Below are 25,950 nucleotides of genomic sequence, written 5' to 3'. Positions count from 1 at the left end.
TTGGATATCTCTTAGATTATCTCAGGATTGTTCCAGTTCTTCTGGGATTCTCCCGGAAATCCGTCTGAAACTATAATATAAAATCTGTTCTTTCACTGTCAGATTATTTCGTTCAAATTCCTGGAATTTTTCCGCAAATTCCTATGGGATACTTTTGGAAATCCTGTCCGAGAATTCTTCTAGATATCTCTCGCGGATTTATTTAACAATCTATTTTATGGAAATTCATCCGAAATTTTTCAAAAATTTTCTCAGGAATTCTTCCGAAAACTCCTCCGAAATTGTTTGGAAATCCTCCTGGCCTTGTTCTAGAAATTTTTCTACAATTCTAACGGAATCCTGCTTAAGTTTTTCCAGAAATCTTTCATGGAAATTTTCGAACATCCGTTTCGGTTTCTGATATTCTGATACAATCTTTTTGTGATTCTTCGGGAAATATTCTAGATTTTTTTTGTGATTTACCAGTTAATTAAAAAAAAAAACTTCCGGACTGCCCTCCGGAACTCTTAGAAAATATCACTGAGATTCTTACGGAAATCTTTCTTACACTCTTATAAAAGTTACCCTGAAATAGTTCCGGAAATTCAGTTTGTTCTTCCGTAAATCTTTCTGTAGTTCGAATTATTCCGGAAAAATTTCAGGAATTCTTCCAGACGTCTTAGTGAAATCTTCCAAAAACCCTGGGAATTTCCTGAAAATCTTACTCCTCCGAAATAACTTCTGGGATTCTTTTGGATATCACTATGAAATACATCCAAAACCTATTTGTAATTCATACATCAATCCTCATGGGTCTTTTTCAGATTTTTACGGAGTATTTTTACAAAAATCTCCCCAAAATTCGTCCAGAAATCTCTCTGTGATTCTTTTGCAAATTATACCAGAATTCTTCCGAAAATCTTCTACAATCCCAAAGAAATTCCCAAGAGGAGTTTTAGAGTTAGAGTTCAGAGGCATTTTCATAAGAATCCTATGAGTATCATCGGTAAGAAACATTTGTAGAAGAATCACAGAGTTCGGAGGAACTCCAGAAGAATTTCTATTAGAGCCGTAGGAAATCTTTGGAAGAACTTTCTAAAAAATATCTAATAGAGTTGCGTTATGTTTGTTTTGAACCTTTCTAGAGGAGTAATGTAATCCGTTTGAAATTATTTCTGTATAAAAGTTGTTTTGCATAGAGCAAAAAATATGAAATATGTTCCCTTAGTCGTTGTTTATTTATGCTGTTTATTAGTTTGAAAAGGTAGCTCAAAAATCTATAACGAAACAAAATACACTTTTTAGCAATGAGGAAGTCATATCCGTGTTACAATATTATTCTCGACGCCAAACTCAGCACTGCTGGTCTGTTGTCAAATCCTTTCTCTTTACTTCCGCTCATCTCTCTTATAAAGGATCATCAATACGAAACATCTAGTGAAAAGGCCTTTATTAAAGGCTGACTATAAGTAAATTGGTACACCCCTAGCTAGTCTAGTGCTGGGAATTGAACATCTTTGTCAGTGATTTGTTTACATTTCTATAGAAAATAGGGTCCTAAAGCCCTGTCCCAATTTTAGTGCCAAACGCTTAAGCTTAGACCAAAAACATATGTTTCCTCAATTTTTTTAATGTTTTTCGTTGGTTTAAGTCCAAAAAACATTTTTTCATGATTCTTCAGATTTTGTCACACCCCTTGGCTTATACTCAAATTTTGGGTATATTTTGTTTTCCGTGTCCATTCCGAAATGTCAGTAAGGAACAACCCCAGTGTTAAAACTAAAGCCCCTGTGTTGTTTTTGTCGACGAAGCAAACGTCAAACATGATCAAAAGTGTCAAGGTTCATTTATGGACCCAATTTTTAAATTAAAGTTTAAACATGATATAGCCGTTGTTTGAGCGGGAAAAATTGTTAAAGTAGTTGCAGTAACATGCTCTTTCGTGTTATTAAATAAAATCAAGAATTCATTAAAAAATTAAGGACCCAATTACTGGTACAAATTTGATCAAAGTAGTCGATCGCGTTCAGAAAGAACTAAAAATATTTAATATTTATTTAGATATTTTATTTATTATATTATTATTATTTATTTAGATTTAGATTTAGATATTCAATATCATCGTCATATGCAGCCCAGATTCTGCTGTCACGAAACGTCAGATGCAGCCCACCGTTTTTATGGCTGAAAAAATTAAAAGTATTGTATTCAAAATAAACTGTTATTAAAAACCTCAGTAGATGGAGCAGTTGTTTGCAAAATTGCTTATAAATCTAAACACACGATTAGTTATTGCTTATGTCTGCTACGTTTGTTGGCATGAAATTTCACTCAAAAGGTATTTTTGATTCGGTGTGATGCAAGCGCAATCATTTCCTGATGAGAGGTTCATGTAAGAGTTTGAAAGACTTGCGCATGATTGGTATAAACTATAAACACAAGATGGAATAAGAAAAAAACTTAGCAATCACAGAAAAAGAAGACCGTCTTCACGAGTCTCGTCACAGGTATGGACCAATGCACAAGTTCACTATTTGACGTTTAAGCGGTGCCGTGTTATTTATGTGACCATAGCAACTAGTGAGTTCGGCACCGCTCAAGCGTCAAATTAGTGAACCCGTGCATTGGTCCATTATGAAGCTCGAATGGAGAAAAATTATTGTCTTCAAACATCTGAAATACATCTGAAAAAGTTGTCCGATTCCAAGCTGGCTAAAGTGCCGAAGATGTCAAAAACAACAGCTTGTCGAGTGCTCAAAACCTACCCGGAAACCCTGAGTGTGGAGAGGAATCGGCAGACCAACGAAAAACCTGAAACTAAGGTTCGTCAGCTGCTCTCCAAAGTGTTGGGATGAGTCAAAGCCTTGGTTATAGTCAACCCGGTTTTCAGATCTAAGATCTGACCAGAAGATACAACGCCAACTTTCAAACGGTGCGGATCATCCTGGCCAGGGAAGGATACAAGTCGTACAAATCCAGTAAATATGTGAATCGGCACATTAAGCAGAGTTCCGGGGTCGAAAAGCGTGCAAGGCTCTTGTACGACCGTGTTTTGACGAAACAGAAGGGCTGCGCTTTCAATGAGAATATATACTAAGGTGTGGAAGAAGAAGCAAAGGCTATGTATTAGTAACAAGAACAAACGTAAACAAAAATCTAATACGTCACTATTTTACACGGCTTCTTATGGGAGCTCGCTTGCTTGTAGTTGTGATACATTTTGCACCGTACACGGATGTCACTCACACTAAATGTCGTCTTCCTCACCTCGGTATATATTCTCATTGCTGCGCTTTGATCGATGACGAAACGTACGTCAAACTCGATTTTAATACACTTTCCGGTCAAAACATTTACATCGCTACTGGACCAAGGGACTTGCTGAGAAGTTCGCCTTTGCCAAAAATTCCGCGCAAAGAAGGCCATGACTTTGCAAAGCGACTTGCAGTTGTGGCCTGAACCGCCTGTGACATCCCAAATTTTCATCGACGATTGCCATGTCCCTTCTGCGATTCGTCTACGTATAAAATTTCCGTCTTTGAGAAATCGTTAAACTCGCACATTCCCGACACCAAATAAATTCATCTTCTTTTGTGGGTTCTCAATCTACATGTCTCCAGCTGGGATCTTGCCATTTAAGACGCAGCATTTGTTATTGTTTAATGTTTAGTCTATCGGGACTTGATTCGGCATTATTCGTGTTCTATTCTAACCTCTCCTCACATTCAACATTCTCAGGTTTTGCTTTATAATGTGGTTCTGATGGTAAGTCCGAGCCCAAAACAAGATATGTGAGCATGTTTGGATGAGTGCAAGTGTGGCCACCAGAGGTGGGGGTGTGCTGCGCGCAGTCTACCGGAAAAACGATTCCCCGAAAACCGAATAATAAACAGAAACTTAACGAAGAAAAAACAAACAATATCCACGCGCGTTGCTTTCACAGGCGTCGGCTGACGGACGGTCGGCCAGTTGGGTTTCGGCTTTCGTCGACGTCATAGAGAATTTCCCTGCACTATTAATGAACTTCGATAAGCGTGGAGCAGAAATAATCCCTCTTCCGCTTTTCCTTCGTCACTGCCGCCGGAGTTCAAAACCGGGACTGGAGTTCGGTAGACACTATAAGAAAACTAATACTACACGGAGAAATATTTTTACCTAATTTTTGAGTTTACTTTACCCAAAATTAAGTATATCGATTATAGTTTCAACCCAAAATCTCTCGGTTTTCTCTTTCTCCCACACGAATGTTGTCAAAAATAGAGAGAACTGCATCTACCCAATGGGGGTACTTTGGCCCAATAAGCCAAATTTGGGTAAATGCAACTTTTCTTATGTTTGGGTGGAAAGAATCCAATTTTGCGTTAAAACAACCCAAAATTAAGTATATTTTTCTAATGGATATAAAGCCAAACTACCTAGTGGGGACCTTGGAAATTTAGCCAAAATTGAGTTATTGGGCTCAACTACGGAATTGCGTTGAAACAACCCAAAATTGAGTTGAATTCCGTCTCCGTGTAGGTACATGTGACGTAAATTTCATGTTGAGCAAGATACTCGATGTAAAAATTGGATGACGAAAGTTTGATAATGTTTACCGGGTACCCCCGTTGGTTTGACCACTTTTAATTTGAACACTTTTTAATTTGAACCCCGCTAATTTGCACATCGTTCAAATTAAAAATGGTTCAAACGTCAAAAATCACATGGCACATAGAGTGAACTGTCAAGCACAGCTGATAATGAGATTGTTTACTATTCTGATGAAACCTCTAAAAACAACTAAATATGAGCATTACTGTACATAAAGGTTACAAATTTTATCAAAAAGAAGTTGCGTTAATGTGAATGTTCTCTTTGCGGAAAGTGACCCAATAGGATAACGTACAAAAAGCAAGAATTGAATCCAGCTTCGGAAGCAGTAGACTATGAGAAACAGTACTTTACAATGAAAGCAGTTTGCTCTTATGAAATGGATTAATCTTGTATTTTGACTTTAATATTAATCACAGAAAATCGTTAGCCGTCGCGCATACGTTCACCTCAATCTCGTTTACACAAGCAAGTCTTTCGAATGATAGGGTAAATATTCATTTCGGCATCTCCCCCTGCTGAATTGAATTTAATGTGCAAAGAATAGGAGTCGGCTCCCTACATATAGTCTCTACACGAGGTCGCTTGTCTTGTTGTATTACCGTGGACCATGATCCATAGTGGCCATTACGGGGGTGGGCCATTTCGCATAAAGACGTTTCGCATAAGGACGTTTCGCATACGGACGTTTGGCATAATGGACATTTGGCATAATCAGAATTATATGCCTTCTTTAAAATGCTACCTGTTCTTGTATGAAACTGCTTTATGCGAAACGTCCATTATGCCAAACGTCCGTATGCGAAACGTCCTTATGCGAAACGTCTTTATGCGAAATGGGTCACCCCCGGCCATTACCTCACAGAGGAACAAGATTGCCATTCTAGATGTTTAGAATTTTTGCTACGTTTTCTTTCATTTACTGGTAGTAAGTACAATTAATTCGATTTTTACGTAAATACATTGACGGGTTTTCAAAGTTTATTTGAGCATTTATTAGAATAAAAACATTACCAATAACAATTCCGACCAGGGACAGTCATAACAATATTGACTCAACATTCTCTACGCCGTTTCCACTCCAACTCGATCAGCTTGGTTTTCACACTATTCAATCTTGTGACTTCCAGTACGTCCCCTTTTTCTTCCATAAAATTGATGAGATAATCCACACTTTCGATTGCCTTGTCGTGTTTTTCACGATCTTCATTACATTCCACAATTTGAATGGCACTTCCAGTAATCGTGTCATGTTGTTCAATCTCACTTGTAGAATCATGTAAATCCGGAGAGGAATTATCACTGGAATCAGCATGACGGGTAATAATGTAATCCACGATCTCTTGATCTGTATACAGATCGCAATCTCCAGTAATTTTGCAGCCATTCAAATCATAGACACTATCATCCAGCCATTGCTTCACTTCATCGGAAGATTGATGTTCTTCTAAAGCGTTAGTAAAAGAAGCCACTAAGGCTAAAACATCAGCATCAAGAGAGTCGTCTTCGTCGCTATCCAAGATAAACTGTGGATACTCGTCGATCAACTTTTTCCATGATCCTTCAATAGTTTTGCTGGATATTTCCTCCCACGATTGGTGAAGCCAGTTGATTACTTCACGCAATGAAATTTTCTTCAACTTCTCTTCGAAATCCAAATCGTCGTTAGTCAAAAGTAAGTGCAACATTAGCTTCTTTTTATAACGTTTCTTGACCGCATTGAGGACTCCCTGATCCATGGGTTGGCCGATTGACGTGACATTTGGAGGTAGATATACAACTTTTATCTCACCATGCTCAAGAGTATCACCACCATCGTGGTGTGCCGAACAGTTGTCAAGCAAAAGTAAAGCACGTGGTTCGCGGTTATTGATTCTTGCAAATGCTTCAACTGAAGGCACGAATTGATCAAAGAACCACTCCCTGAAAAGTACCCTGTTCATCCATGCTTTCTTCGAACTTTTGTAGTAAACCGGAAGCAACGATTTGTCCTTAGGCAGGCTCCTCGGATTTTCAGCAGTTCCCAAAAGCATCAGTGGCAACTTGTTTGATCCGTCGATGTTGCAACATGGCATGAAAGTGACGCGGGATTTTATCACTTTCCTCCCTTCCGCTATGTCTTCATCGTGCAATGTCAGCGTTCGAGATGGTAATAGTTTGAAAAACAGTCCTGACTCGTCAGCGTTATATATCTCATGTTTCTCGTATCCCTTCGACAAAATGATCTGCATTAGGTGGTCTTTGAAGGAAGTGAATGCTTCTTCATCTCCGGAAGCTTTTTCACCCGAGACAGTAAGCATGCGCAAGCCATAACGTTTACGGAACCTATCATACCACCCATTTGTAGCGGTGAACGTCACATCTTTCGGATATTTCTGCTTTTCCTGGAACATCGAGAATAGCAGCTCCGCTTTGACTTTTACTGCGTCTGGCGTAATTGTGTGCTTTTTATTTCTCTCCTGCAGCATCCACACGAACAGAGCTTCCTCCAAATCGACAAATCTTGCTGTTTTGGTAGTGCGCCTACCAGAGACTCCGCTTTCTCTATACCGGCTTTCAGTTGTTCTGATCGAGTCCCTATTGCGGGAAATGTACAATACTGTAGACTTGCAGACGTTGAACCTACGAGCAATTTTTTCAAGGGAAGTTTTTCCTACATCCAGTTGCTCGATCACTTCCAGCTTCTGCTCCAACGTAAGTGTAACATGCTTTCTTTTTTTGTTCACAGCAGTCCCTACATTTTCCTTGTTTTCACCGGAAAGCAACCTACAATTTAAGTTGAGATGAAGATAAATCATGCACTATATTAGAATTTATGAAATTACTTGCCTTTTCTTGCCTTTTTCCGCTTCCATTATAACTTTTACAACAAACTAAATAATCAACAAGTTTATGACGACGGTGAGTTCTTTTTTTTCAAAACAATAACAAAGAATACGGTTCCCAGAAAACAACAATATTGGGATGTACAGGGTTACCAGTTGTTCAAATTAAAAATGAACCCCGTTAATTTGCATGAGTAACCGTTCAAATTAACGGGGGTGCACGGTACAATTAAAATGTGTCATTTTTGTGTAATTACGTCAAATGTGACTGAAAAAGATCTAATCTTAATAATATCAAGTTCACTATGATGGAAAATTACGTCATAACTCAAATTTAAGTAATATTAATTGATTTCGGTAGTCGTGCACATATGACGTAAATTAACACGATGTTTTATAAGTGTGTAAAATTGCCGCTCGAAGAAATTGGCTTTGCCAAGTATTTTTTTTTTTATTCTGTTTCACCGAAGAAGGAAAAGGTAACGTGAGCTCGGGGGCAGCAGGCGGTGCGGGTCGGGTCGAGGTTGATTTGAAATAACACACAATTTCGAGAATGAAAGAGAACGAAAGACTGCTGTTTCTCGTCTTATTTTTATTGCCAGTCAGCACACTGCTGCGAAGCGGAGCCCATCGTGGCTTCCTTCGATTTCGTTGTGAACTGCAATCAACGAACGGTAACAACAGCAGCAGCAGCAACAACAACAAGTGGAAAAAAGAGAAGCATAAAAGTGAGGAAAAATTGGAAACCTGTTTTGCGTTGGTCCTTCTCGGTATTGGAAATCGTAAAAGCAAAAAAACAACACAACATGGAATTGAGTGGAGTGGACCTTTCGTGCTTCGATTTTCATCCAGTCGATCGGTTTCGTCGAGTTTGAGAAGTTTGTAACGAGAGTCGTCAACTTTCAACGAAAGTGGCTGTCAAACTGACAGCTGGATCGAGAAGGCTTTGAATTTCTCTGTGCAGGGTTGCCAATCGAATTGAGAATGACCCAAAACTGGGACATTGGAATTTCAGTCTGATAAATCAAATTGAACGCGGAATGGAGGCACCCGGAGAACTGCCGCTGACCGGAATGATTTACAACCTTTTTCGCCTATCTATCATCGAACGATGAACACCGTCGCGCAACGAGACGAGCGGAGGCAATGCAATTCCGGACCTGGAGGGCGGGTATCAATTTGAAAATATAGCCTGAATTATTCAACAGCTAATGTACGGGGGACGGAGGCGGAGGTCAGAGGCGCGGAATGGTAAATTTATGAGCATAGAAATTATAATAAATTTCATTCGATTGGAAAATTTTATGCCAGCCACGGTTCGGTGACAAGAAACTGGCAACGATGCGATGGGAAGTGGCAGCACTGGCAGTGGCTGTTGAAGCAACATCAGCGCCGCCTAAATAGGATCAGTCGCACTTTTTGACAACTCTTTTTGACGGATGGATGGCGATGTTTCTCCTCTGCTGGTCAGAGTGGAGTTGAAGGTTCGCTCTCAGGTACCTCTATTATTTGGGTTAGTTTTTAATCGGCTTAAAGTTTTCTTCTCTTCGTTATGAGAAGGCAGTTTTGCCTGAACGGGTAATAATACGAAAGAATGGATTTGGAGATCGATCGATCAGCACCGGTTGACGTTTGTTTTGGGGTTGAATGGTTCCCATTTGGAAGTATGTTGAAGTTCGATAATGGTTTTGTTATCGATTTATGACGATCTGTTTCGAAATAATTGTTCATAGAATGTGTTCTGTCTGTGAGATATCGAGATCCAGCAGTTTTACGCTGCAATGAGAGAGTTGCTGACTTGTAATCGAACAGAAAAACATAGGAAAAAATCTAAACTCCAATGTTCCAGCTTTGACATTGACGCCATTCTTATTTTAATCCACTCTGATGTAAACTTTACAAAAGGGCTGGTACGCTGTTCATAAATACTGTGCAAAAGGATAATACAAGAAGCAGTCAAGGAATAATTCCTCCACCGAATTTACATGAGCTGTATGCTGCTGAGAACTGATTTCATAACGTCGGTAACGCCTGCCATGTAAATCAAATGGAGCTGCCTCTTTTTTGCCTTACGGAAAAATGTGCCGCTCAATTATTCCGCAAGTAACACTTATACTTTTACTACATTTGGTCATATTGGATCTATGGCAGCTATGAGAAATCCGATAAGGGATAATTTCTCATAGTTGCCTGGAATTCCTCATTATTTTCCATTCTATCGTTTTCTTTAGATTATTCAAGGAATTTTTCAAATAACCATTCCAATAATTTATACAAGTAATAATCGTTCCTGGGAGTAGCTCGAATTTCTCCATCGAGTGCTCGGCGATATCTCAATATATTTTAATTCCTCTCATTTTTATCCAAAATTTTATCCTTGATTTCCCCGAGAATTTCAATACGATCTCCACGAAAAATTCACGAACCATTTCTTTCAAGACAGCTTAAATTGTGCATCATGAATTGTTTCAGCAATTCAAGCAAAGAACATAATGGGAAGTTTGTTTAAATTTCTCCTTGTATTAGTCTAATGTGGCACCTTCGGGAATTTTTATACATTTTTTAGCAAATTTCTTCATACATTCCCCCTTGAACTTGATTCACACCCATCGTTACGCTTTTTCAGAATCACTTCAAGAACATTTTGCTTTTGTTTCTTGTAAAATTTGTCCAGTTTCTTCATGTCTCTTCCCCTTCATATTCCAATCTTCCAAGATATTCCATTGAGAATTGATTCAGATATTTGTTCATGAAGTACTTCAAACATTTTAAGTTAATTTAAGTGTGTGCCTAATCAAAAAATGTGTTCAGAAAATTCTCATATAACTCACGAAAACTTATGAAAATTCTTTTCGAAATTACATTTGAATTTGAATTTGAATAGAGAATTAACATGCAATCTGAAATTTCACAGATAATATTATCAAGCATTTCTTAATACTCAGTGATTCCCCAAGAAATTTCTGTACCTTCATTGTTATGCTATGATTTTCTCGAGATATTGAGCTTGAGCTTGAGCTTGATTGGCCGCTCGTGGATGCTACTCCAGTATCGCCAGATCAGCTGCACTTACACAAGGAACCAACCGAATGACTGCTTGGGACTAACAGGCATCCTCAGTGTATGAGTGCTGGTGATCTTCTATTCTTAGCGACAATGTTGCCTGCCACGTCAGAATGCAGATCAATGTGGGGAAGGGGGAGGAATGATGATGCAATATACTGGCTCCCACGTAGACCGTATATACCACTGCATCTAAGCCAGTTAATGCGGGAGTGTATGGATTGGGGGAAAGGCATGGCAGAGAGGTTTGCTTTTGTGGTTAGCAGACTGCCTATGTATCAGGCGTAAGGAAAGACATGCGCGTGGAAGAATGGAAGCGTTAGGGAAACGGTTTCTTGTCCGTCTCTGGTTCTAGCGTTTGCTATGAACGAATAGTTTGAGTGTGATAGATTTAGAATGGAAGATAGAAGCAAGTGAGAGATATACACTACAAAGTACGAGGAAAGGGACGGGCCTGGGATTGAAGCCATGACTTTCTGCTTATGAAGCAGAAGCGGTAGCCATCAGACCACCAACCCGGTCTTAAAAACTGACGCCTTGCTATGATTTCCTCGAGATATTGTATCAAAATTTGTCCAGGAATTGATCTTGTAACTTCCCTAGAATATTTTTTCTCAGAATTCCTTTAGAAACAGGATACAGAAACAATGATAAATTAGAAAATAGTTCCGAGATTTTTCAGGAGTTCATCTAATGCATTTTTCTGATTTTATTTTATCTATTTATCGTTATCTTCAAAATTTATTGGTATTTGCATATAACACCCCCATATAATTGGCTCTTTGGATCTCCAAAGGATATTCCTTGAGAAAACCTGGATAAACTCTTGGAAGACTTCCTGATGGAATTTCCGAAGTATTTTTAGAATAAATTGCTGAAGAAACTCCTGCATGGATATTTTAGAAACTCTTTGGAAAATTCATCAAGACTACAAATACATTGATTTATTCAGAAATTATCCCTGTGATTAGTTCCTCCAAATATTCGAACAGGAATTCTTCCAGGTGTAAATAAGAAAATAATTCAGATATTTTTTTTCAGGACTGCATCCAATGCTTCCTTCCGAAGACTTTCTCAAAAACTCCTGAAGTATTTTAGTAGAAATTCCTGATAAAACTCCTTTAAGAATATTTGAGAATTGTTGGGGAAATTTTTGAATACACCTCTGGATGAAATTCTGGAGAAATGTTTTAACTCATGTTCAAAGAAATGCTCAGCAGAGCTCCTGAGAAACCCACAGAGGAGGTTTAATATGAATTTCTACAGCGATTTTGGTGATCTTAGAAAATTATTGATCCTTGGAGTAATTGGTAGTGTTAACGCTAAAAAAAATCTACAAAAGTATGTAGAAAAAATTTCTGAAAAAAGTGTTCTTAAAGATATCCCTACATTTTTTTGGAAAACTTTAAGATGTATTTAATTAAGAAATAAATTGAACCATGACATTTTTTCTAGATAAAATTCTTGATGTCCTCTTAAAATTTGAGCTTATTTGGATGAAAACTGAGGCTGCACCAGCCCTTCAAAATTTGTATGGTAATTACAGGGAGGGATGCACAGATACTACACACGAAGTATTGAGCAACACTTTTCCAAATTGCAAGATAACTTCCGCTCACCAACGACAATCAAGGCAGGCTTGGGAAAAATCGCTAGTTTTTTTTTTATGTGTACCTGCGATCTTTCTGGACAAACTTGGAAAAAGGGCCATAGTTTTATGTGCATTTAATTTTAATTTTGATTGGAAAAGAGTTAAAAGATGCGTGTTTCAGTACTTTATATTCAATCAAATTAAAAGGTGCTATCGTGGCATTGCTTTTGGGTGTGCAGGAATTCATTTTCAACCGATTGTTGTCAACTTTGTTGAAATGCAAAAACATGTTTTGATCAATCAAATTTAGATTAAGTAGATCATGTAGACAATGTTGTTCGATGATTATTTCACAATAAATAAATAAATAAATAAATTACGCGCTTTTTTGTCCATTCTTTAAGATCTGCGCTCATAGTGACAGTTCGTGACAGCAGAATCTCGGCTCACTATGACGTACATAAATTTTGTATCGGTTTCTCCCTCCCAGGTAATTACTATGGGAAAAGCAAGCAATTCGTTCAATCGGTCATAATGTTTGCCCATGTCCTCTTGAGGGTTAGAGCAATGCTGATACTGTTAGATACATTTGTCAGCTACAACTTTGCCGAAGACCGTTTTCAAATCGGTAGTCTCAGTAATTAGTTATTGATTTAAATTCAGATTTGTTTTCGGATAGTGGTAATAGGGTCCTAAAGCGCTGTCCCGATTTCAGTACCCATAGCTTAAATTTAGGCCAGAAACACATGTTTACTCAATTTTTGAATAATTTTCGTTGGTTTAGATCCAAAAAACATTTTTATTACGGTTGTAGAGATTTTGTCAAACCCCTTGGTTTAAACTCAAATGTTTGGTTATATTTTGTTTTCCGCGTCCCTTCCGAAATGTCAGATAGGGCAACCCCAGTATTAAAACTTAAAGCCCTGTGGCATTTTTGTCAAAAAAGTGAACGTCAAACATAATAAAAAGTGTCAAGGTTCATATTTGGAACAATTTTTAAAATTAAAGTTTAAATATGTTATAGCCGATATTTGAGCTGGAAAAAATGCTTAAGTAGTTGCAAGAACATGCTCTTCCGTATTATCAACCAAAAACAAGAATTTATTAAACATTTTAGGACCCAATTTCCAAAGTTATAATTGATATAAGCGCGAGTGGATAGCTGAATCAATATAAAAGTAATACGCAGGATAGTAATTTCAACATAAAGGTAGTATTCTGCGTGTACCTTGTATGGTATTTGAATAAGTTCAACTATTGAATTATCTGTAAATTTTTATTCGGGGCTCCGAACATGGTTCTTTAAGGAGGAAGGAGAGCGATAAAGATAAAATAAATATGATTAATTGAATGCCATAAATCATTGGAAATGGTGTATGTAAACGGATATCCCTGGTGGTGTGCAAAACAAGGAACTGTAGAAACTTTTGGCTTTGGTGATCGAATCAGCCCCGGAATGGATGGAAGGCAGCTTACTTATTGAGGAAAAAGATAGAGCTGATTGCGTCGGGGCCCCTCTGGCCAAGGCCTTAAGCCTAGCGTAAACAGTGACCCGACGCCCAGCAGAGAGATGGATTATCTTCAGCCTTATAGTGAGGTCCGTTTTTACTTTTGCTCACTGTTCTATTTGCTTACCTTTGCGGTGTTTGAGAAATTCCGAGCTGATAAGAAGGGCGGCCAGCCGACGGCGAAGACGTCGACGAGCCGAGTGGGCTTTAGTGGGATTAGGCTGGCGAGATAATCTGGGGAGGTTGAGTCTAATGGGAATTTTTGGCAGCGATAACGGTTATGATTGATCTGGCTGGCAGGGCATATTTGATAAGGTTCGAAAGTTTAAAGACTCCTAAAGCGGTAGGCAAACTATCGACGGTATTCTAAAATATGTTGATCATAATGCCAACTACTAGTATTAAAGCCAAATTTTTCGTTTTATGGTGCACTATGAGCAACAATCGTGATCAGTTTCATAAAACTTCTAATAAATCTCATTGAGCCATCACAACTTTCTGACAATCGCTATAAGAACGTTTTTCAACAAAGTGGATCACTTTTCAAGAGGCTCTCAAAACCAATTTTTGTTATGATAATAATTGTCACTTTTGCCGACGAAAATGGAGCTAGCAACCAAAGAATTGAGTCCAGTTCTTCTCATAACGAAATACAAAATGTAGCACAGTCTCACATCTATAGACTATAAACGAATTGTGTACATGTGAGTGCCTGAAATTATCGAATGTATACTTTTGTAATAGAAATTGATCATTGCTATGTTATATACCGATTCGAGTGAATCGGTATAGTTGCATGATGCTTGCAGCAAAGATGAAATAAAGACATGAAGTCCCTTTTAGTTGCCCAGAATTAAAAGCTATGAGTTTTGAGGATATAATGTCAGTAAGACAATCTATTAGAGTTGATCTTTATTTCTATGTAGAAATTCCATATTTTTGATGTTTCTTGTTTATGCATTGCCTTCTGTCATTTTCACGTGGATTAATACAACGCAGCTGTGTTGTTATATTCACCAAAATGGCTTTGGTGAGTAAATTAGATGGATCGCGCTGACATTTTTTGTTGTATAGGATTCATCGTATGTAGCGCGGTTGTTGCACCATGGCCAGATTAATTTCTCAAGTGCGTGCACGGAAAGAAATAACAGTCGTGACTGAAAATTAATGGTTAAGGAAAATAAATTGGGAATTATTGTTGCTCTACCACTATCACACGTTTTGCGAAAAAAAAAACATTGTGCATAATAAAAACAAAACGCTTTTGGAATAGCGCAAGTCTGTCTAATGTATCCCGCACAGGTATTTCTCATTTCTCAAATTCGCGAAATTTAGGGAATATCGCGAAATGAATCATGAAGAATTTAAGGCTAAGCAGCCCGCCATTTGTTTTGGCAACAATGATGACTTTTCAGCTTGCTTTTCAAAGTGATAAAACTCAGTCTAGATAGTTTATATTGACTTGAAAAAGTATCACTGTACGCGCTAACATGCATAAAGTGTGCTGATACTTTTTCAGCTGTGTCAGTGCAAAACCAACTGATTTTCTTTGATTCGAAATCATTAGATGAATTAGCAACAATCATCAACGACGGGTACAAATTTCAATGACGGCCTACTTCGCCTTAAATGACAGTCGCAATAAATTTAAGAATTATGTTGATGAAAACATTTTCTATTTTGGATTTGATCTTCCACCAACATTTTTTTCAATATTTGTTTTAAAGTAGGTATTAAGTGTTATTATTCCTTCTGGGATTCTTCCGGAAATATCTCAGAGATCTTTCCAGAAATCCCACTAACATTATTTCGGATTTTTTTCAAGTTTAGTTATCCTCGGATATTTTCCTAAAATCCTTGAAATCCTTCTGATTCTTTCGTAAATCTCTCCGGGACTCTTTCGGAAATCTTTTTTGAATTATCATGGAAAAACTTCCAGGATAGTTATCTTCTGCATTTCTACTGAAAATGTTTCAAAGATTCGTTCGTAAATCTGTCTGGTATCCTTATGAATCTTTCTTAAGATTTTTCTGGATATATCAAATTTTTTTCCGGAAATCCTTCATGGATTCTTTCAGAAATGATTCGGAAATTCTAACTGAAATTATTATATTAATCACTTTGATATTTTTTATTGAAATCCTTCTGTAATATCTTTATAAATAAAAATGGAGTGGTGTTTGTATGTCACGAAATGGCTTGAGAACGGGTCAACGGATTAACGCAAGTTTTTCACTGTTGCACTCCACAAGGGATGCGACGTGTTCGTATGAGGAAAAAGTTCGGGAAAGTCTCCAGAATAATCAGGAGAATGGGAGAAGACTAAGGGGTAATTTTATATGGGGGATTTCTTGACGTTTTCCAACAGCCTACTTGATGGCAAGACGAAGTTTGCCGGGACCACTAGTATTTAAATAAAAATGGAATGGTGTTTGTATGTCACGAAATGGCTTACGAACGGGTGGACGGATGTAAACGATTCTCTCTCCGTTTTGTTCGACGTGTTTGTGTGTATAAAAATCCTAGGATAATCACCGGGAAAGTTGGAAAAACGAGCGTGGACTGAACTGTCATTTTTATGGGACGATCAGTAGTGTTTTTCAACAGCCTACTTGATGGCAAGACGAAGTTTGCCGGAACCACAAGTACTTTAATAAATGTCATTGGTACTTTTCTGGAGATCCCAGAACCAATTCTTTCGGCAATTCATTTGGAATACCGTAATCCGGGGTATCATTGATCAGCGGGGTATCATTGATCGGAATGACTCATCTCGTAAAAAGTTCGCATTATCATTTATTGATGGAACATTTCCAAACCATGAATGGTGCTTCCCTTTCTTATATTCATGTGCTAATAAAAGTGAAGATTTTTGTGAAAATTGCGTTTATCTTATACGTAAATTTGGCAACTTTTCAAAAAAATGATTTTAATGGTCACTACCAAACATTCATGTCTCACATAAGTTCTGTAAACGATATGAGCAAGGAAAATGCGTTTCTTACTAAAAACGGCATCGTCGAAAACGATTCCGTTGTCAAAACTTTCATAAGTATGTTCAATTAGGCAACATTACCGAATTACTGTTGAGAATGTAAATTTTCCTTAGAAAATTGCCTACCTTTAGGCGTATTCCGCTGTGCGAGGTGTTTTTAATTTTGAAATAACTCTAAAAGTAAATGACTTGTAAGCGTTTGGCCTTCATATTCGGCTTCAGGGGCCATAATTTAAGTAAGTAACGACATTTTCAATACTACCGAACGTTGTTTACATAGGTGATCAATGTTACCCCATACCAGCTCAATCAAAAAATCACTTAAAATATATTTTTAAACATTCTTAAATGGTTCAAAAAACAAAAAAAAGTATATAGTCACGAGCTATAGGTGGCAGTACATGTTTTAAAAATATAAAATTTGCAACATTTGCATTTTCAAACGAAATATTTGAGAAATATTCTAAAAAATGATCAATGTTACCCCGGATTACGGTACTTACGAAAATCCTGTTAGAATTTATCAGAATCTCTCTGATTTTTTCCGGAAATCCCCCTAGAATTGTTTGGAAATCGTTCTGGTACTCTTCCAAGAAGCCTCTTTAATGTTTTCCCCCTAGAGTACTTTCGGATTTTGTCTGGGTCTCTTATAAGAATTTGCTGTTGAATATGTATGGGAAATCTTTTTGAAATTCACCAGAAATCGTTTTGGGATTCTGCCGGATATCTTTTATGAATTCTTCCAAAAATCCTTTTTGGCTTATTCTGACAATCTTACAGCAATTTTTCCGAATATTTTCGAGAATTCTTTCAGAATGATTTCTGCAAGATTCCCAGTTAGATTTACCGGAAATACTACAGAGGGATTTTCTAAAAAATCCTTGTGGCAAAACATTTTCTAAAAGAGTCCCAGAAGATGAATCCTGAAATTAAATTCGGAAACATCCCAGAACGGTTTTCGGAAGAATACCCGAGGTTTCTCTAGAAGAATTCCAGAAATATTTCCGGAAGAATCTGTGAGGGATTTCCGGAAGAATCTTCGATGTATTTTATGTATTAAGGAACGTGGGGTAAGTGGATACAGAAAAATCAAAAGTCAACTTCATTGTTATGTACAGCTAAAGTGAAAAATGCAATTCAAACTTTTTTCTGTGGATAACAAATGAGGGAGTAATATTCATCAAATCGTCATTTATTTCGATTTTTCTGATTATTATGTATTCAGTACGAGGGACTTGGAAATTTGCGCCAAATGATCCACTTGCCCCACCATGGTGGGGTAAGTGGATCACCAATAACAAACTTTTGTTCTCAAAACAAATGTGGTGTAATTATGTATAGTACGAATGGTATTACTATTGATCTTGTAATTAGTGCTAGTAGTATTACATTTTAATACTTTGAAATTAAAAAGTATCTTAATTTAATCAAGATATAGGTATATACATATATTATACATTGATTCCCACTAATTCGAACAAAAAATATATTGTAGCTAGAATAATTTGAAGAAAATTCATCCATTTATACACATAAGTTATATAGAAGTATTGTAGGATTATTCCTAACGATGTTTTATAAAAACACTTGTAGTTTAGAAATATTAGTTACATTTACTTTTGAATAACAAACTGAAATCCTTTTATTCTATATATGAATAAATTTGTATCATCTGTCTAGAACAATTTATATGATCAAATAAGGTACGATTATATGCTTTCAATTGGAAAATTTGAATATTTCGCTCTTCTACAACTCAGCTTAGATAAACCACGGAAAGTTTCGTGTAAATTTTAAAATTATTAGTTTTATATACCAGAAAGGTTAAAAAACTTTTAGGTGGATTAATTCAAATTTTCTTTGGATAATTTGACAAATTTAAGCTGCAAAGGAATAAAATTAAGGGAAAACAACATTTGCGGATAATAAAACTTTTTAAAATTATCGTAAGCAGTCTGCCAATAAATAATAATAATACTTGATCCACTTACCCCACCCCATTGAAAAGTAGGGGTAAGTGTACCATGTAGAATATATCTGTATTTATTTATAAAAATCACATATTTCTCATTGTGATTCATTCAATTAGAACTGAAATGCTCACCACGCGTCGAAAAAACTAATAGTATTCGATTTTAGACAGAGATACAGTGGATTTTTGATTGATGGAAAACAATTTTCAAAATAATTAATTTTTGAAGCTAACAAGTTTGCTTTTGTTAGTGTACGTGCAGTACTAGTTTTGCAATAGTATCAGTGTGGGCGTAAGAATATAACCTCAAACGAAACAATGGTGCGAAAACATTCAACATATTCAAGTATCAATGCTTAATATTGACGAATGATCCACTTACCCCACTGATACACTTCCCCCACTGTACCTTATATATTTCTCGAGGAATTCCAACAGGATTTCCGGAACGTTTCCCGATTAATCTCCGGAAGAATCCTAGCGAGATTTGAGGAAGTATTCCAACGAGATTTCCGGAGGAATTTCTGGTGTATACGAAAAAGTCATTAAGGGATGTCGCGAAGCATCTCAGAAATACTTCCAGCAGAAACCATGTAGTAGTTCCAGAAGAATCTCAGGAGGTTTTTCGGAAGAATCATCGAAAAATAACCTGAGGAATTTCAGCAAGATTTCTTTGAGAATCCTGCAGAGATTACCAGACGAATCCCAAAGGGTTGTTTCGGGAGAATGCTCGAAAAATATTCCGAACAATTTCAACATAATTCCAAAATAATCCGAGAACAATTACAGAAGCATTTCCTAAAGAATCTCCAAACGTTTTGTGGAAGCTTCCCACAAGAATTTCTCGAAAAATACCGGAATAATTTTCGAAAGAATCCTCGACAGACATCTTTAAGAATACCAGCAGGATTATCATTCTATCTGCCAGAAAAATCTCAAAAGTAATTCCGGAAGATGTTCGGTATTCTCTCGAAGGTTGTTTGCACCCCACGAAGATTTTCGTAAGTGTCCCTGACGAATTCTCGAGAAATATCCGGAAGTATACCAACAGAATTTCTTAACGGATCTTAGAAACATTTTCAGAAGAACCCCAGAGGCATTTTCGCAAGAAGCTCAGGGGTATTTCTGGAAAAATATTTGAAACATTTTCTAAAGAATCGCAGATATTCGGAAGAATTCCAGAAGGATTTTTCGTCAATGGTTTCTGCAACAAGAACAATAAAAGGTTTTTTCCTACAATCCATTCAAAATATTTTAATAGTTATTAAAGCATTGAATTTCACTGTAGCGACAGTTCGTAACAGAGATATTGAAATTAATTTATAATCTCTATGAGACGTATTTCATAACATCATAATGAGTAAAATCCCACTCCCATGAGTTTTTGAGGATATATAATTAGTTATATGAAAAAGAAATAATATATGGAACCATAAAGGTTCTCATTTCTTCCAATTTTCAATAGGATATCATCTTTCTATATACTGAGTGCCGTATTCTCAATAGGCTAGGAGAAGTGGATGAACAAGGATGAATCTGTCATTCAAATACTTGTCAAATTTTATACAAAATCTACTTTTTCTCAGCGATAAGTTCATCCCTCATTCATGCTAGGTGAACCACTTCCCCTGGCCTATTCGTCGTATCGTTTTCATTACTGTCGCAATCAGCTTCCAGTTTCGTCTCACAACTTACGGCTCACTGTGATATAATGAGTGGTCAAAACACAAGATATAAACGCTATAATAAAATTTTTGCTAGAATATATAGATCTATGGACATCTCCCTCCATTCCTTCAGCATGATGGAATATACTAATTTCCTTTAAAATTCATTGTTCGCCATCAAAATTCAACCCAAACATATAAACACAATTACTTTTGACCGAACAATTACAGTAAAACGTATTGTATTTTACTATATCTTTTGTCGGGGATCCAGCTTGAAGGCTTACTCTTCTAATCGAATCGTTAATGCTTACCGTCACTATTTCTGCGTTGGCGGCGACTGCTACTGATGATTGGAGGATTTCGTTCGATGTCTACAACACAACTATATCCAATCATAGTGGGAACCGATAAAAAAAAAACGCTTCTCTAACTCCCACACCCCAGAAACCACTTGTCTGCCGGCGACTTGGCCGAAATTGGCCTATATTTTATCGCTTAACACTTCGTCACTTCACTAAACACTGACTGGCTGGACCACAGATTTACCTTTCCCACCCACTTCCTTCTCGATTTCCCTCAACCGAAATCGTACGTTCTTCACTTCTCTCTTTGTACGTAGGTACTGTATATGTGCGTGTACTTCATATCATCCGCTTCTCGCCTTCAAGTGCCGATTTCTTCCTCTTCGGCCAAACGTTTCCCACTCCGTTCAACGCAGCTCGGTGGACACACTCGTAATAAATATCAATTTTGCACCCTTCTTCCTTCACCTTAAGATTCTTCCTCCACTATTCCGCTCGTCTCCTTTAGAAAATTTTCTCGAGTGTGCTTTGATTTATATCAGCACTCGGCGCGACACGATGACTGTATTCTGTGTATTCTGCTTACACAACCGAATTTATGAGGCCCTGCCTGGGTTCGGAGTATCGAATCTCAACGCTTCTCACTTTTGCTGCTCACACTAGTTCACCGTTTCACGAAATCTTCACATTGGGGTATGAATTTTCATGTAAGCTTCAAATGGCAACCTTTTGCGACAACTGGTCCTATAAAAACCTTGGAATCGTAGTAGGCCAGTTCTTCTCTTCTGTTTGTTGCCAACCTAAAAGAAAAATAAATCCCAAACGAGAGGATGGGAGGAAATTTTCAAATGAATATTAGATGTCGAAAGATTTTTTACGTGAGATAACCATCGTGTCAGACGAACAGATATAACACTATTTGTGTTATATCTGTTTGTCTGTAGCAAAATCGCCATCAAAGTACGTTTTGAAGATTGAAGTGAATTGGTATGGCTTTGACAGTCATCGTTTTTGACTGTATGAATCTATGAAATCGTAAAAATCTAATCCATATTGCAGTGTTATTCTCAATGTCATAGTTAACTGTCCATTAATTTACAAGAAAACATTACAAAACCATGTAAAGATTTGCACCAATGGTTTTGGAGCAAGAAGAGATTGAAATATGGAACCAGCATCACTACGAACACCTGAGCGGTCCTGATGACGCATGATAAAATCAACAGACAACGCGTAGCTAAATAAGTATTGAATAGAATTAAAGATCCAGTCTTCTCAAAAACATACGTGAAGCAATAAAGAACAGAATGAAATGAACTGGAATAAAAAACAGCTGCGCTTCAACATCACCGATCCCTGTTTGATGACGGATCTCCCTGGAGGGCTGCATCAGTTTGTTTACACTAGTTTCGTACAGAGTAAATTAGCCACGGAGGATGCTGGGTGCAGCTTCAAAGATTGTTTCTTCTTCAGATACAAAATTAGAAGCGTTTACTCCACCATCAGTCCGAGACTGTGGGAGGGCCTTAGGGAGTTCTATGTTGTGGCATTCATTCGTCATTTGTCGAAACTTGAAATGAAAACAGTTTACCTCAAATTGGTTGGGATGAACTTTTTTTGAATAGTAATTATTTGTTAAATTTAATTACTCCTGTCCTGATCAGGGTATTTTTTTAATTTCTTCACTAATAACGAAAACATATCTTTATACAGTCAAACCTCCATGAGTTGATATTTGAAGGGACCGTCAACTCATGTGAGTATTGACTAATGGGACATAAATAAATGGTATTGGCCTTATAACAGTACTATAGCTCCAGAAAGGCGTATTAGCGGTCTAGAGATTTCTTTGATCTTTTGGACTAAACATGTTTTCCTTTATTGTAGTAGACAAAAGATTGTTCAAGAAACCAAATTTTCACCAAACTCACTACTTAATTGCAGTTGACTCTAAGAGTATCTACATATTGTGAAGCAATCTTCGGAACAGAAAAAAACATCGATCAAACATTGAGAGGCATACTTCAGACATTTGAATGCAAGAACTAACCACTGCAGACAGGATTTGCATCAAAATAATGATTATATCGAGTAGAAGAGTATCGAGTAAGGTAGAGTGTAAAATTTAAAGATGGATATTTCACGCAATCCCAGACACAGCTTGTAGTGGAATTTATATAAGATTATGTGATGAAATACGGGAGAAAAAATTTATGCAGAATTTCAATTTCACCAAAGTTAGAGATTTTCCAACATATTTGACTCACAACTCTGGAGTTTTATACAAGTGCACTTCGGTATACTATACCCTTACTATAGCATCATAACGTACTAACTTTACAACAAACTAGTGTTTGACAAAAAAAGTCGTTTTCTGGAACCATATTCCATACCAAATACAAACATGTACGGTCTTATTTCATGGAATTTTACACGAGCAACGCTATTTCAATTTGACGTTTTTCCTTGGAAGGCTTCTCCTAGAAGTTTGGAAGGCTTCTCCTAGAAGTTTGGAAGGCTTCTCCCTGCTGTTCGAAAGGTTTTTCCAAGAAGCTTGGAAGGCTTCTCTCAGATGCTTGGACGACTTCTCCCAGATGCTTGGAAGGCTTCTCCAAGAAGCTTGGAAGGCTTCTCTTAGAAGCTTGGAAGGCTACCCAGACAACCAGAATGTACGTATAACTAAATTACCTTTTGCGTTATGCGATGCTTATATGTGCAGAGTTTCACGTATAAGATGTCGCTAAAAGGCCTTATACATACAAGAGTGGAGGCTATATACGTACACATTTTATATGATGAAACATAACATTCAATGTGAGTGTGTCGATTCTCTTGCGAATTAGTGTGTACTCTTATGCGATTTAAATTATGATAACAAAGTTTATTTGACAGCTGCTACGGATTGATCCGACATAATTTGTAAAAGTTTACGGGACGAAACGGAATGTACGTATGAACTCATAAAATAGCGTTTTATGCGAGGAAACTCATCGACCAAACGATTTGATCCAACATATAGTGTGGGAGTGATGCAGTTTGTACAAATAAACGACTTTGTTTGCATACTACTATGCGACTTCTGGTTGTCTGGGTATTCCCAGATGCTAGGAAGGCTTCTCTTAGAAGCTTGAAAGGCTTCTCTTAGAAGCTTGGAAGACTTCTCTTAGAAGCTTGAAAGGCTTTTCTTAGAAGCTTGGAAGGCTTCTCTTAGAAGCTTGGAAGGCTTCTCTTAGAAGCTTGGAAGGCTTCTCTTAGAAGCTTGGAAGGCTTCTCTTAGAAGCTTGGAAGGCTTCTCTTAGAAGCTTGGAAGGCTTCCCTTAGAAGCTTGGAAGGCTTCACTTAGGAGCTTGGAAGGCTTCTCTTAGAAGCTTGGAAGGCTTCTCTTAGAAGCTTGGAAGGCTTCTCTTAGAAGCTTGGAAGGCTTCTCTTAGAAGCTTGGAAGGCTTCTCTTAGAAGCTTGAAAGGCTTCTCTTAGAAGCTTGGAAGGCTTCTCTGAAAAGTTTGGAAGGCTTCTCTTAGAAGCTTGAAAGGCTTCTCTTAGAAGCTTGGAAGGCTTCTCTTAGAAGCTTGGAAGGCTTCTCTTAGAAGCTTGGAAGGCTTCTCTTAAAAGCATGAAATGATTCTCTTAGAAGCTTGAAATGATTCTCTTAGAAGCTTGGAAGGCTTCTCTTAGAAGCTTGAAAGGCTTCTCTTAGAAGCTTGGAAGGCTTCTCTTAGAAGCTTGGAAGGCTTCTCTTAGAAGCTTGAAAGGCTTCTCTTAAAAGCTTGGAATGCTTCTCTTAGAAGCTTGGAAGGCTTCTCTTAGAAGCTTGGAAGGCTTCTCTTAGAAGCTTGGAAGGCTTCTCTTAGAAGCTTGAAAGGCTTCTCTTAGAAGCTTGGAAGGCTTCTCTGAAAAGCTTGGAAGGCTTCTCTTAGAAGCTTGAAAGGCTTCTCTTAGAAGCTTGGAAGGCTTCTCTTAGAAGCTTGGAAGGCTTCTCTTAGAAGCTTGAAATGATTCTCTTAGAAGCTTGAAATGATTCTCTTAGAAGCTTGAAATAATTCTCTTAGAAGCTTGGAAGGCTTCTCTTAGAAGCTTGAAAGGCTTCTCTTAGAAGCTTGGAAGGCTTCTCTTAGAAGCTTGGAAGGCTTCTCTTAGAAGCTTGGAAGGCTTCTCTTAGAAGCTTGGAAGGCTTCTCTTAGAAGCTTGGAAGGCTTCTCTTAGAAGCTTGAAAGGCTTCTCTTAGAAGCTTGGAAGGCTTCTCTTAGAAGCTTGGAAGGCTTCTCTTAGAAGCTTGGAAGGCTTCTCTTAGAAGCTTGGAAGGCTTCTCTTAGAAGCTTGAAAGGCTTCTCTTAGAAGCTTGGAAGGCTTCTCTGAAAAGCTTGGAAGGCTTCTCTTAGAAGCTTGAAAGGCTTCTCTTAGAAGCTTGGAAGGCTTCTCTTAGAAGCTTGGAAGGCTTCTCTTAGAAGCTTGGAAGGCTTCTCTTAGAAGCTTGAAATGATTCTCTTAGAAGCTTGAAATAATTCTCTTAGAAGCTTGGAAGGCTTCTCTTAGAAGCTTGAAAGGCTTCTCTTAGAAGCTTGGAAGGCTTCTTTTAGAAGCTTGGAAGGCTTCTCTTAGATGCTTCGAATGGTTCTCCCAGATGCCTTTGGTTTTTCCCATATGCTTGGAAGGCTTCTCCTAGATGATCAAAAGGGTTCCTCCAGAAACTTTAAAGGCTTTTTCCAGAAGCTTGGAAGCCGAAGAAGTTTGGAAGGATACTCCCAGTTGCTTGGAAGGCTTCTTCTAGATGCTTGGAAGGCTTGTCCAAGAAGCTTGGAAGACTTCTCCCAGAAGCTTGGAAGGTTTCTCCCAGATGCTTGAGAGGCTTTTCCCAGAAGTTTAAAAGTCTTCTCCCGGCTGCTTTTAAGGCTTCTTCAAGATGCTTGGAAGCCTTCTCTTAGAAGCTTGAAAGGCTTCTCCTAGATGCTTCGAATGGTTCTCTCAGATGCTTGGAAGGCTTCTCCCAGATGATTGAAAGGCTTTTCCTAGAAGATTGATTCATGGCTTTTTCCAGATGCTTGAAAAGCTTTTTTCCAGAAGCTTGGAAGCCTTCTTCAAGAAGTTTGGAAGAATACTTCCAGTTGCTTGTAAGGCATTTTCAAGAAGCTTGTAAGGCTTCTCCAAGAACTACGAAGCAAGCGAATATACGGTAAACGCCTTCTCCTTGTGAGTCAGGGTAGCAATCGGAATGAAGAAAAATTTACTGACGGTGACGAATCTGACAATTGTCTGCCCTGATTAAGCCAATAGCAGGGCCGGTAGCGAGTCACTTCCTTGGTCGCTTTTTTCGACCTTATCACTTAAAACTTCATCACTAAAAACTTTGGTCACTTTTTTCGACCTTTTCACTAAAAACTCACTGTTTGCAACAACTGTCACTAAAGCAACTGGTAAGCTAAGTATGCTGTTCCGTTCAAGAAAAGTAAAAACTTCTTC

The 25,950-nt window shown here is 37.7% G+C and overlaps 1 protein-coding gene across 6 annotated transcripts in view; it reads right to left on the bottom strand.

Moving 5' to 3' along the window:
- Positions 1-25,950, bottom strand: part of LOC110677849 (mucin-5AC-like) — a 250,795-nt gene that overhangs the window by 206,800 nt on the left and 18,045 nt on the right. For 5 of the 6 annotated variants that reach the window (XM_021849543.1, XM_021849538.1, XM_021849540.1 and 2 more), the window contains exon 2: positions 20,505-21,295. The exons of the other annotated variant lie outside the window; for it this stretch is intronic. The gene's annotated coding sequence lies outside the window, so the exon portion shown is untranslated. The remainder of the gene's footprint in view (positions 1-20,504; positions 21,296-25,950) is intronic. 6 annotated transcript variants of the gene reach the window in all.

Source organism: Aedes aegypti, chromosome 3, assembly GCF_002204515.2.
Source record: "Aedes aegypti strain LVP_AGWG chromosome 3, AaegL5.0 Primary Assembly, whole genome shotgun sequence".
Taxonomy (NCBI): Eukaryota; Metazoa; Arthropoda; class Insecta; order Diptera; family Culicidae; genus Aedes; species Aedes aegypti.
The sequence above is the reverse complement of the archived record's forward strand: the minus strand, read 5'-3'. Positions and strand labels throughout refer to the sequence as shown.